The sequence below is a fragment of the Coenobita brevimanus genome, chromosome 20, assembly GCF_032717465.1.
Source record: "Coenobita brevimanus isolate Jiangsu-jjx chromosome 20, ASM3271746v2, whole genome shotgun sequence".
Taxonomy (NCBI): Eukaryota; Metazoa; Arthropoda; class Malacostraca; order Decapoda; family Coenobitidae; genus Coenobita; species Coenobita brevimanus.
This window is the reverse complement of record NC_136973.1, coordinates 12,791,686-12,800,148: the sequence shown is the minus strand read 5'-3', so window position 1 is coordinate 12,800,148 and position 8,463 is coordinate 12,791,686. Positions and strand designations below refer to the sequence as shown.

General features: G+C 33.2%; 1 non-coding gene and 1 pseudogene across 1 annotated transcript; one reads left to right on the top strand and one right to left on the bottom strand.

The window, feature by feature from the left end:
* The first annotated feature begins 3,712 nt into the window (after positions 1-3,712).
* LOC145391900 (cytochrome b pseudogene) lies at positions 3,713-4,847 on the top strand (annotated as a pseudogene).
* Positions 4,848-7,387: 2,540 nt separating this feature from the next.
* LOC145391982 (small subunit ribosomal RNA) lies at positions 7,388-8,186 on the bottom strand. Its single transcript, XR_013895924.1, has one exon. It is a non-coding gene; the product is annotated as a small subunit ribosomal RNA (ribosomal RNA).
* Between the last annotated feature and the right edge of the window lie 277 nt (positions 8,187-8,463).

The window sequence follows — 8,463 nt, the reverse complement described above, 5'->3', positions numbered from 1 at the left end:
TATAAGGGGAGAAAGGCAAATAATGTAGGACTCTGGAAAGATTAGCCAAGATAATAGTGCTCCTCTGAGAATTGCTCCTCTTCTAAGAGCTAGTATAAGTGAAGTTATGATGGAGGATGAGTCGTCAATGTTTCTGAATCTGGCTAAGTTAAATTCTCAGGTTATAGAGTAAAAGATTAGGCGGAAGGTGTAACATACTGTTAATATGGTTGCGAAGATATAGAGAAATAAGATTACAGTATTGATTCACCTTATAAAGGCAATTTCTAGGATAAGGTCTTTTGAGTAGAATCCTGCTAGAAATGGGGTTCCACATAATGCTAGATTTGCCAGGTTTATACATATACAGGTTAGGGGCATGGAGGTTACTAGTCTTCCTATTAGTCGAATATCCTGGTATTCTTTTACATTATGAATTATGGCTCCGGCGCATATGAATAAAAGAGCTTTGAACAGTGCATGAGTGAGAAGATGGAAGAATGCGAGGTCTTTAAACCCTAGGGCTAGGATTCTTAATATTACTCCTAGTTGGCTGAGGGTTGATAGGGCAATAATTTTTTTAAAGTCGTATTCGAAATTAGCTCCTAGACCTGATATAAATATTGTTAGAGATCTAAATAGCAGTAGGGCTGGTAAAGTTGTTTCTGATAATGCGGGCCTAAATCGGATGAGGAGGTAGACTCCAGCTGTAACAAGGGTTGAGGAGTGAACTAGAGCTGATACTGGTGTTAGGGCTGCCATAGCAGCGGAAAGCCAGGCGGAGAATGGAATTTGAGCTCTTTTAGTTATTGCTGCCATAATAATAAGTCTTTTTATTAATAGTGTGTTGTCATCCAGGTAAAATACGTGGAAAATGAAATTTCAGCCTCCTTCAACGAATATTAAGGCAATTCTTAAGAGAATTGCCACGTCTCCGACTCGATTGGATAGAACGGTTAGTATTCCGGCGTTTGCGGATTTCTCGTTTTGATAGTAAATTACTAGCGCATATGATACTAATCCTAAGCCGTCTCATCCTAAAAGAATTCTAACTAAATTAGGGCTGATGATTAAGAAGATTATTGATAGAACGAAAGCTAAAACTAAGTATATAAATCGGTTTATGTTGGGGTCTCCTTCTATGTATCTTCCTCTATAAAAAAGTACTATTGCTGAAATAAATATAACGAATCCTATGAATATTAGAGATATTCAGTCGAAAATGTATGTAGCAACGATAGAGGATGAGTTGATTCTTAGAATTTCTCATTCAATAACATAGCATGTTTTGTCAAATAAGCATAGGAGGGATATGAATAATGAGATTAGAGAGAAAAATATTAGGAAAACTATTCTTGTTAGGTGTATTGAAATTTTTCAAATCATGGTTCAGGATAAGATTTTTATTTTTTTAGCGCCACAAACTAACGTTTTAGTAATAAACTACCCGAACGAGCTGAGTTGTAATATAGTTAAAATATAAAGGTGGTAAAGGTTTGATTAGATGTTAGGTATAATCAGGTTCCTTTTTAGAATCAAGATATTTAGGGGAATTCAATGAAGTCTTAAAACTAAGTATTCTCGTACTTTTCCTGAGCAACAGGAGTATAGAGATCTAGAGAATACACCGTGTTGTCTGAGTGAATAAAGATAGAGAGTATAAGCTGCTCTGAAAAAAGATAGCAATCTAACTCTTAGGGCAGTTAATTTGTTTCATCTAATGATTCTTATGATTAGATTGATTTCTCCTAGTAAATTAATGGAAGGAGGTGCGGCCATATTACTGATTCTTAGTAAGAATCATCATAGTGCTATTCTTGGCATAAAATTTAATAGGCCTTTGTTAATTAGAAGGCTTCGTCTTCCGATTCGCTCGTATACCATGTTTGCAAGGCAGAATAGTCCTGAAGAACATAGACCATGGCCTACTATTACTACAACAGCTCCGTTAATTCCTCATCACCCAAAGGTTAAGAGCCCGCAAAGTACTAATCTTATGTGGGCTACAGAAGAGTAGGCGATGAGTGATTTTATGTCTACTTGTCGTAGACAGTTAATACTAACGAAGAATCCTCCTAGGATTCTTAATCTAACTCATAGCCATCTTAAGTTCTTGTTTATTTCGGTGAATAAAGGTAGGATTCGGATTAGGCCATAACCTCCTAGTTTTAGTAAGACTCCGGCTAGGATTATTGATCCTGCTACTGGAGCTTCAACATGTGCTTTGGGTAGTCAAAGGTGAAATAAGTATATAGGTAGTTTCACGATAAAGGCTATAATAGAGGAGACGAATCAAATAAGGGATAATATTCTCAGGTTGATTCTTTGGTAAAGAGCTCCGATGGTGAGTGTCCCGTTTGTTTTATAGATGTAAAGCAAGGAGGCTAGGAGTGGTAGGGATGCAAATAGGGTATAGAATAGTATATAAACTCCTGCTTGGATTCGTTCTGGTTGATATCCTCAGCCTAAGATTAGGATTAGAGTTGGGATTAGGGAAGCTTCGAAGGTAATATAAAATAGCAGGTAGTTTATAGATCTAAAAGTTAATACTAGGAAAATTAATAGGGCTAAGTTGACTAATAGAAATAGTCTGGGAAAGTTTGAGGTGAATGTAATTTTTACACTGGATATAACAATGAGTACTATAATTCAAATGCTTAGTAGGATTAAGATGTAGCTTAAATAGTCTGTGCCTAGTCTAAATCCTAGGTTATATATGAAAAAGTCGTGATTGTATAAAATGGCGAATAAAAACGATACAGCTAGGATTCCTGTTTGAATTAGAGACCAGTCCTTTACGAATGTCATTAATATAAGAAGTATGAATAAGTATTTTAGCATTCTAATCTATTAAAGGTTCTGAAGTAGTCATTTCCGTGGGAGCGAACAATGGAGACTAGTAGAGCTAGACCTAGGGCGCCTTCGCAGGCTGCTAGGACTAAGAAAAAGAGAAAAAAAAAAAAAATTCGTTTCCGATTGAGGAAAGACAGTTGGATATTAAGAAGAAGATTCCAAGTATAATGAATTCTAATCTTAGGAGAGTATTTAATAAATGTTTTCGGTTTGAAGCGAAAGCTCATAGTCCCCTGAAAATTATAGTGAATGCAATAAATAAGAACAAGTTATTTAAAGTTAACATTAGTTTCAATAGTTTAAATAAAAACTCTGGTCTTGTAAATCAGTAATGAAATTTTTTTCTTGAAACACCAAGAGATTGGAGTGATAATGTATGGTCTTCCTTTTATTATTTTGTTTTCTTTGATTTTTATGCGTTTAATTCATCCTTTGTCAACGGGTCTTGTGCTATTAATTCAAACGGTTTTGATTTCAATTACTACTGGATTGTTTGCTAAGAGTTACTGGTTTTCGTATAATTTATTTTTGATTTTTTTGGGTGGAATATTAGTGTTGTTTATTTATGTTGCGTCTTTAGCAGCTAATGAGCAATTTAAGGTTAGAAGAGAATTTTTTTTTATATTTTTTTTAGCATTGATTATGAGTTTTTTTCTGATTTTTGTGGATCCTGTGATAGTGGCAAATAAAATTGGAGAGTCAACTACAACTTTTTTATCTAAGTATTCTGATATTAGAAATTCTGCTATGAATGTGAGGACTATTTATAATGAACCTAGGGCTATGTTTACGATGTTTATTATTAGCTATTTGTTATTGACGCTGTTTGTAGTTGTTAAGGTAATAAGTTCGTCTTCTAGTCCTTTGCGGTTAATAACTTATGATAACACCATTGCGTAAGTTTCATCCATTGTTAAAAATTGCTAATGGGGCACTAGTTGATATACCTATTCCGAGAAATATTTCTATTTTTTGGAATTTTGGGTCATTGCTTGGTTTGTGTTTGGTTGTTCAAATTGTTACTGGTCTGTTTCTTGCTATACATTATGTTGCGCATATTGATTTGGCATTTTCTAGGGTAGCTCATATTCAACGAGATGTTCATTATGGGTGATTATTACGGACTTTGCATGCTAATGGGGCGTCTTTTTTCTTTATTTGTTTATATCTTCACATTGGTCGGGGGATGTATTTCGGTTCTTATATGATTTTTCACGCTTGAATAGTAGGTGTTGTGATTCTTTTTTTGGTAATGGCGACGGCTTTTTTAGGTTATGTTTTACCATGAGGTCAAATGTCTTTTTGAGGTGCGACTGTGATTACTAATTTGTTTTCAGCAATTCCTTATATTGGTACTTCTTTGGTTCAGTGGATTTGAGGTGGATTTGCTGTGGAAAATGCTACTTTAACTCGTTTTTTCACTTTTCATTTTTTGTTTCCATTTGTTATTGCTGCTGCGACTTTGGTTCATATTTTGTTTCTTCATCAGGCTGGGGCGAATAATCCTTTGGGTGTTTTAAGGCAAGTAGATAAAGTTCCTTTTCATCCTTACTTCACTTTCAAGGATATTGTTGGGTTTTTGGTCATGTTAATGGCTCTTGTGCTGCTCACTTTGCTTCATCCTTATCTTTTAGGGGATCCAGACAATTTTATTCCTGCAAATCCTTTGGTAACTCCAGCTCATATTCAGCCGGAGTGGTATTTTTTATTTGCTTATGCGATTTTGCGATCTATCCCTAATAAATTGGGGGGTGTAATTGCTCTGGTGCTCTCAGTGGCAATTCTTATAATTCTTCCTTTTACTCATTTCTCGAAATTTCGGAGTCTTAGATTTTATCCGTTAAATCAAATTTTGTTTTGGTTTTTGGTTTCTACAGTTGTTTTATTAACTTGAATTGGGGCTCGTCCTGTTGAAGATCCTTACATTATTACGGGCCAGGTTTTAACAATTTCTTATTTTAGGTTTTATTTGATTATGCCTCTGGCAGCAATGTGGTGAGATAAAATGTTAGATTGGTTGCTTAGTTTAAAAGAAAACAAGTGTTTTGAAAGCATTAGATAAGATTGGTTCTTAGTAATCTTAGGGAGAAGGTGTTTACCTTGTCTTTAATTCCCAAAACTAAAATTTTTATTAAACTACTCCCTAGTTAGATTATTAAAGAAAAGCAAAATAGTTTAACTCCTATAAAAAAGATTAGGTAGTTAAGGGAAACTGGAAGGAATCTTTTTCAGGCTAAGTATATTAGTTTATCGTATCGTAAGCGTGGTAGGGTTCCTCGAACGCAAATAAAAACGAAGGCTATAAAAACTAATTTGAAATAAAATAGTAGGCTACATGGATCGGCTCCTAAGAAAATTAATACGAATAGTATTCTTATAAATAGAATTCTTGCGTATTCAGCTATGAAAATTAAAGCAAATCCTCCTCTTCTGTATTCGGTATTGAATCCTGAAACTAGTTCTGATTCACCTTCGGCAAAATCAAATGGGGTGCGGTTTGTTTCTGCTAGACAGGAGGCTAGTCATACTTCGTATTAGGGATAGAGGGAGTGTGAATCAAATTATTCAAATGTCTTTTTGGAATCGAGTGAAAAGTTCTATATTGAATCCGCCAATTAAAAAGATAAAGGATAAAAGAATAAGAGCAAGTCTGACTTCGTATGAAATTGTTTGGGCTACGGCTCGGAGTCTTCCAAGCATTGAGTATTTACAGTTTGAAGCTCATCCGGCTCTTAAAGTTGAATAGACTCCTAGACTTAGACAGCATAAAAAGAATAAAACTCCTGTTAAAATTTACTAATCCGGTTTGATAAGGTAAAATAGCTCAGACTAGAAGAGAGATAAATAGCCTGAATACAGGAGATAGGTAGTATGGTAAAAAGTTGGATATAGTTGGCATTGTTTGTTCCTTGGTGAATAATTTTACAGCGTCGGCAAATGGTTGGAGTAATCCCAGGAATCCTAGGATGTTGGGTCCTTTACGAATTTGAATGTAACCTAGAATTTTTCGTTCTAAAAGTGTTACAAAAGCAACTCTAATTAAAACGCAGATAATTAAAACTAGGTAGTTTACAACGATAACTGCGAACACAAAATAGTTAGCTTGAACTATTTATTAACCTGTTTATGAGTTTCATTAAATTGAAGCACAAAATTGATTGTTTAGGTAAAAGTGATGTTCATATTTAGTAAAATTATTTTAACTACCTAATCCTTTCGTACTAAGGTAGTTTAATTTTTTTTAGAAGATAGAAACCGACCTGGCTCACGCCGGTCTGAACTCAAATCATGTAAAATTTTAAAAGTCGAACAGACTTTCTTTCATAACTGCTGCATTATGTAGAAATTTTAATTCAACATCGAGGTCGCAAACTTTTCTATCGATGGGAACTCTCAAGAAAAATGACGCTGTTATCCCTAAAGTAACTTAATCTTTTAATCTTTAAAAAGGATCAATTTATTATCAAAAATCTTTGTTTAGAAGTAAAAACAGTTAGTTTATTTATATCTTTGTTGCCCCAACAAAACATTTTTTTGGTATTTTTCCTTACACTAACAAATTGGCTTAATACTAAATGTGATGTAAAGATTTATAGGGTCTTATCGTCTTTCTAAAATATTAAAGCCTTTTCACTTTAAAGTTAAATTCAATTTTTTTTGTTAAGACAGTATATCTCTCGTTCGACCTTTCATACGAGCCTTTAATTAAAAGACTAATGATTATGCTACCTTCGCACGGTCAGAAATACCGCGGCCCTTTAATAATTCAGTGGGCAGGCCAGACTGTGTAAATCTTCACAAAGACATGTTTTTGTTAAACAGGCGGAAATAATATTTGCCGAGTTCCTTAAATAAATTTTTAATATTTAAAAGATTTTATTTATAATAAAAAATATTATAACATATAGATTTTACTAATGATTTCATAGTAGCTAAACAAGTTAAGTTGAAGTTAATTTTCTAATACTTGATAAAAAGAACCTGTAAAATTTAAAATATTTTGTTATATTGGTTGAAAAACCTGGAAAAGATGGCTACTTTTAAGCCTACTTTTATAAGTGTCTATCTATTGGTTCAATGATTTTTCATTTTGGAAGAAAAAGCTCTACCCTAATCTTCTTAGTTGCATAGCTAAATAGCTGAGCACGTAAATTAAATTTATTTCTTAGAAAACCAGATATAAAAGCTCGGTTGGCATATCACCTCTAATGTTAAGTTTAAAATTTTATTGCTACAAAAACTTTCTCTTAAAATTAGCTATCTTTTTTTCGGGATGATTATTTATAGATCTAATTTTGAAAACCTATTATACACAAGATACAATTTTTTATATTTACTTTTAAGAATTTTAAGTGTTATTTCTACTTTCTTTCACAATACTTTTTACTTTCACTATATTTATATTTCGATAAAATCTACTATCCAGAAAAATGCAAAATTAGTTTTCTTAAAATGTTAACGTTCTTATAACAAAAGTAAGATTAATGATTTCAAGATAACCTAGACCATAGGTACTCTTCTCGGTGTAAACGAGCTGCTTATTTCAAGCTCTATCTTGCTTTCCAGGTACACTTTCCAGTACACCTACTATGTTACGACTTATCTCATCTTAGGTTAATGAAAGCGACGGGCGATATGTGCACATTTTAGAGCTAAAATCAGGCTGTCTTATTAAAGCAAGCCTTACTTTTAAGTCCACCTTCAAAATTTGTATTCTGAAATTTGTTCGTGATAATATAAATTTTATTGTAACCCATCTTAACCTATATATTTGCTGCACCTTGATCTAATATTTTAATGTAATTATTTCAATAACTTGTTCTGTAAAAGTTATCTCAATGACGGTATACAAACTATATAACATAGGTAAGATTTTTCGTGGTTTATCGTTTAAAAGACAGGTTCCCCTAATTAGACTAAAATACCGCCAAATTCTTTGAATTTAGAGCACATAGCTGTTACTAATCAGATATAAATCTTTCTTAAAGGTATAGGAGGGTATCTAATCCTTGTTTATTTCCTTTATTTGTTAACTTATTAATTGAGATGGGTTGATTTATTTATCTTTGAAAAATTGATTTCACCCTTTATAAAATTAAAAAATCATTGTTTACTGGCATAAGAGTTAAATATCGATTTGTATTCACTCTCCCTTCGAGTATAACCGCGACTGCTGGCACAAGATTTAGCCGGAGATAATTCAATTTACTTTTTCCAGTTTTCACTGATATGAAAATAATACACACTGAGATCTACTAAAGCTTGAAGTTTTGAACTTGTTAGCTTGGGAGTACTGGAGTTTTCATATGTTATTAATTGAAAAGCGAATATTTAAAGCAAGAATCAAACTTATATTTATATTGGTAAAATAGATAGCGCTTTATTGTATATAACTTTAAAGTGTGTAAAGTAAATTTTTGAATATAGTAAATTTCTTCTTAATTCTCCGTTGTTATATACATACATTAACCTAAGACTTAAACCACCCCCGGGAGAGGGGCAGAAGGTGGGGGCATTTATGGTCCCCCCCCCCTAGGGACTCCAAGGCTATGTTATTCGATGACATTTTTTCTTTTTAAATTTTGAAAAGGAAGTGTGGTGTGTACTGTGCATGTAGTTTGGTGCTGATAG